Source organism: Equus asinus, chromosome 10, assembly GCF_041296235.1.
Source record: "Equus asinus isolate D_3611 breed Donkey chromosome 10, EquAss-T2T_v2, whole genome shotgun sequence".
Lineage (NCBI taxonomy): Eukaryota > Metazoa > Chordata > Mammalia > Perissodactyla > Equidae > Equus > Equus asinus.
Genome location: NC_091799.1, coordinates 61,248,976 through 61,254,297, shown reverse-complemented (window position 1 = coordinate 61,254,297; position 5,322 = coordinate 61,248,976). Strand labels below are relative to the sequence as shown.

The following is a 5,322-nucleotide window of genomic DNA, read 5'->3' as shown; positions in this document are numbered from 1 at the left end:
AGCAGGTGCTCACCCGTCCAACAACTGGTTGTCATCTTTAGGCATGCACCAGACGTTTACCACGTGTGAAAGGTGGGGGAAAAGGGTGTTGGCTTAAATGCAAATTAAATATACAATTCCAGGATATGTCATAGCTAGATCACTATTTTTAATTGTATATTTATAAAACTTTATTTAATCTCCTTACACAGTGAAGAAAACAAGCAGTAGGGGGGGTTCATTCCCAAAGAAGAGAATAAAAAACTGCAGAGAGAGAGTGCAAGTCTCCTTGGAGTATATCATCTTATTAAAAAGCTTCAGGAACTTTCAGCAAGACTCCAAAATAAATATGCTGTGCAGGCTGAGCACATCCAGGTGAAAACAACATTATCTGATATTTAATGAGAATCATTGGAAACAAGAATTCTTTAAAAAGAATTCATGACCAGGTGAGCTGATTTAGACGCCATGATACTTCTGAAGAGAGCCAGTTTCTAGCAGCTTCTGTTAACCGCTCTAGACTGGAGGGGGCAGACTGTGTTCCTTTCCGTCTGCTTCTCCACTTCTCCCCCTGGGGAGGAGACTCACTGTTCACAGGTCTGGAAAGCGCCAAAGCAAACTTGCTAGGCTGAGTGATGAGCGGAGTGTGGAGACCTGAGAAGGAACCCCAAGTTTTCTGGAATCCTTCCGGAGCCCTTAACCTCCAGGACTAGAAATCTCACTCTCCCTAAACTAACAGCAGCATCTACACCCACCCCAACCCCTGGCATGTCCAAAGTGCGTGAGAAAGATCCATAGAGATCAAAAGGAGCCCACCCAGGAGGCCGCTTATTTTAGGGGTGTAAGTTGCACCCAGCCCTCAGCCCACATGGAGACTGATGCCCACAGATAAAGGGGGATGCCAGCCATTGAAATATAAAAGCAAAAGGAAGCATACCATTCTTCCTCCCTTCCTGCCCTGGGCCTGGAACCCTTTTCTGTCCCCTGGATTTGAGGGATCACAGTGTATTGACAGCCAACTTGGGGGACCCAGGGAGAGTCTGACACAGCCAGGAGATGGGGGTGGGACTAGTAACTCCCTCTTCCCTGAATCCAGAATACTATATAGCCAAAGGTTTCAAGAAATGATGTTTATTATTTTAAAAAGCTTGAGTTAGATATGGAATTAGATAGTTGCCTAAGTTTGTGAATTTACTAAAACCACTGAATTGTAAACTTAAAAAAAAAAAGAGAAAGCTCTGAGTTGTATGAGTCTCACACACACTGGACTGGTACAAAATGCTCGACTGTTCCATTCTCTCAGACCATGGCACACTGTCACATTTTTTCAGGAGATTTCCCTAAGAGCAGCTGTTTGCAAAATATTGCACTTAATCTGGGCGATCTGATGTTTTCTAGAAGAAAATGTACACTAACATGTATCTTTCCGCCTTCATATGATGGAGGGGGCGGTGGGCTGAATAGCAGTTTCTGTTAAAATCTTCTCTGTTTTCCTTTTTGTTATGTACACAGGGAAAGAGATTTAAAGGAAAGTGTCATCTGGGCTAAAGGCAGTGAATGGCATCCCCAAAGAGGCCAAAGATGTCAACTTTGAATGCTCTCACCTCAGTGGAAGTGTGGCCACTCTATTACCTTAGAACTTACTTTCAGTAAGATCCTAAGAGACATGTGGCGACCTTGACTCAGACACTGGATCTAATTTATTTTATTCCCCCTGGTCTTTCAGGGTCCTAAGAGGACATTCTCCATCTTCATCCAAGTCATTTGTTCCCACTGATCTAACTGCCACCCACTTAGACCACATGCCATACCTTCTTCCTGCTTCCAGGGTTCCTATCTCAGTGCACGTTAGTTTAATAAACTATGAGCCTGTTGTCCTTCTCCGAGAAAAACACCCTGCAGGATGAGCATCATTTGTTTTCATTTACTGAGTAAGCTTTGCAATCCCTCGCAGCCCTGTGAATAAAGTGAATCACATCCTCGAAAGCGGTTTCTCACAATTAAGATTTGCCGAGACACAAACTCCAGAGCAGTGCTCGCAGGACCCCGAATTAACGTTAAAACCACGATTTGAGGAGGGGTTTGGAAGCATTTCTGTATGCTTTGAAGGTGGGGCATTCGATAGCCTGTGAAGAGGAAATCAGGTGTGCGGCTCCCTGGGGGTGAGGAGGCAAAGCCCCATTCATAAACCCTCGTGTTTTACCACCTAAAGTGCAACAGAACACCTAAGTCAGACTTCTGACGGATAAATGGGTGTGTGATGAGATTTCCATGTTACGAAGAGTCACACGTAATTGACCACTGTGGACACTGGGTACATACGGGACTATGGGCATCTGTGGACAAGAAGGGCAGATTACTCGGGATTTCCTGTGCTTCCATGGGCCACAAGTGTTCAACACAGCCAGCGCCTGTGCTCCGTCCCGTCCCCAAGTCGTGGCACATCCTTGCTGCATACAGGACTCAGGGAAAACGCACCACTGGCAACAGTAAAGCTCAATTTTGAAAGACGCTACAGAGATTGAAAACCCTTTTTCTTCTGGATCACTAGTTATGCAGGTGGTCAATAATCAGAGGTTTACTACGCTGGGCTAGTCAGGCGGGCAGGAAATCTGGTCTGATTAAGGCAGAGAGCAAGGTGGGGAGAGCTCGGAAACAGAGTCACGTTAACCAAGCAGAGGGCTGAGTTGGTAACTGCTACCAAGTTCAGAGACTTGGAATTATTTACAATGCACAGCCCAGTCCTCCTCGTAATCTTCCGTCGGCACCACCTCTTTTTAAAGTTTGGGAGAATGCACAGAGTTTTCTTTAAAATAACAACTTGAAAGAACTGGAGGACAGCAAGCAGCGAGCCTCATCTTGGTATTATTATCCTTTCTATGGCACACAGAATATGGTCCCAGTTTTTACAAAATATTGCAAGAAGAGTCACAGCAAAGAAGGTGCCGACAATGTGGAAGCGGCTCTTCATCATGGGTGAGACGAACTTGGTGATGGTAGACACGCACACCAAGATCACAGTCATGAAGGCCAGGACCACGTTGATGCACTTGCCCAGGAGAACTTTGGCATTAACGGTGTCCGTCTGCAGCACCTGCTGCTCCTGCTGGTGCAGCTCCAGCTTCGAGATGCGAGTCTGGCAGGACTCCAAGGCTCCCTGGATGTCCCGCGAGCGCTCCTAGGCCTGGTAGGCCACCTTGTCCTCGATGCTGGCCAGCTCCTGTTTCAGGTTGGCTGTCTCGTGCTGATGCAGGTCCGTCATGTCATGGAGCTGGTCTTCCAATCGCTCGTACCTGTATCTCTCCTCTTGCAGGGTCTGAGAAATAAAACCATATTCTCTCTTAAACTGCACCTTCAGCACCTCGATGTCCTCAGCCAGCTGTGCCTGGGTGTCCTTGATCTCCCACAGCTCCTCCAGGATCATGGTGAGCTTCCCCTGGCTGTCCAGCGTGCCGGCTCCGCCAGCCCGGACGACTGGTTCCCATTACTGTCGGTGGAACCCGAGGTGCCACTTGAACACTCGTCGTCACTGCCATACTTGGGCTTGTTCACAATGGTCGCGCTGCCCCCGTAGACCCTGGCACTCGCCTTGGGCCTAAACTCCTCTAAGGAATTTTTTAAGTGAGCGATGTTGTCGGCGCTGCCAAACTTATTACGGATTAGGTTGGCAAACTCCCTGGACTTATTAAAGACGAACACGGAGGGAGTGAGGGACACCCCTGGCATGCCCGATTTACCGCTCTCCATGTTGCCGGGCGCCGTTCGAGACTTGGCGTGGGCATCTTTCAGAGAGTGCTGGATGTCCTCCAGGTGGTCTTTGGAAAAGTCCTTTGAGCTTTTGGAGGCTCCGTTCTGTTCGATCTCCTTGAGCTTTCTATGATACTTTTCTAACTTCTTCTGCAGCTGGGCGATCGAGTGAGCTGACTTCTGATTCTTCTTCTCAAAGACTTGCTTGATCCGGCCGGCCTGCTGCTTGTCCGCGCTGCTGACCAGCTTCAGATACTCCGCCGCGTTCCCATCACGGGACGTCTGCTCTATTTTTATCTGCTCTGTTACCTTTAGGATTTTCTGCTTCAGGCTGTCCGCGCTGAGTTTGACCTTGTGGAAGTCCAGGATGCCATCTGGTACGTCGAAGTTGAGGTTGGTGTCTGAGCCCCCTCGGCGTATGTTGAGGGGCAGGCTTAGGGTATTCATGTCATGACGCTCTACCTGAAAGAGACATGGCAGGAGTGCTTTCAGATTTGAAGTCAGAAGGACAACGACCGTGACAGAATCTGTACACACACAGCAGCCATACTTCAAGTCCCAGATTTTCAAACTGCAAGTGTTCACAAGATAAAAACTCCCTACTCTCTTCGCAAGTTGAACACAGGATAGTCCCACTCTTTCCTGCATCTCTGTGTGCTAACCAACTGTGAGATCCAGATCTCCTAGGGTACCCAACTTTCTCTCTGACTAGATGACAGCTTTCAGTTGCCAGGGTAGAAAACGCATAAGGGAACGAGGTGACCAGTCGGTTCTGGCTTCCCAAAGTACCAGGTAATCGGGATGCCCGCCACGACCCCTTCACTGGGAACTTCACCCCGTCTCTTGCAGCGGTCCCGGCCCGGGTCGGAGTAGGTCCGGTCCACGGTGAGCGGGGTGTCGCTGCCCGGCATCTCGGCGCCCGCGCTGGCAACTTTCCCGTCCCCCGGGGCCGCCGCGCCGCGAGCTGCCCGCCGTGCTCGGGCTCTCCCCGGGAGCCGCGGTCGAGGGGGCGGCGCGGGCTGCCTCAGCTGTCGCCGCCACCGCCGCGGGGTGGGCGGGCTCAGGTGCCAATCTTTAAGGAAAAAAAAATCCTTAAATTAAGTTTCTTTTGGCTTGAATATAACATGACTAATATTTTCTCTTTCTGGGGGTCAGAACATCTGTAAAAAAAAGAAGCTCTCCACCCTGTGTTACAAAGCTTTTTAAAATAGGACAACTGTAAGCTTAATTTCAGGTTGGTTGCAATTTCTGTAATCTTGCACTTTCTATTTGTTTCATTTGTAAGGACTTGTGAAACTTTGCTGAAAGGTGCTAGGGGTCAGCACAAGACTTGGTAGAGACAAACCAGTGTTTAACTTAAGTGATATGGATGGATTTTTTTTTTCTTTTATAATAATTCTGCTCAGAAATCGCTTGATATAGCATGGACTTTAACACTTTGTATTCCATCTGAAGGACTCTGTTATTGGAGAAATCAGAATGATGTCAAACAAGACTTCTTCCCTTAGGACGTGTTCCCTCAGTTAGATACCACTTTACTCCCAGAAAACTGTACAGTTTTCTATACTTTTTCAAGGGCTGAACATTCCAGCTTTC

The 5,322-nt window shown here is 48.2% G+C and overlaps 1 pseudogene; it reads right to left on the bottom strand.

Moving 5' to 3' along the window:
• Nucleotides 1–218: 218 nt before the first annotated feature.
• LOC106835917 (transmembrane and coiled-coil domain protein 3 pseudogene) lies at nucleotides 219–4,264 on the bottom strand (annotated as a pseudogene).
• Between the last annotated feature and the right edge of the window lie 1,058 nt (nucleotides 4,265–5,322).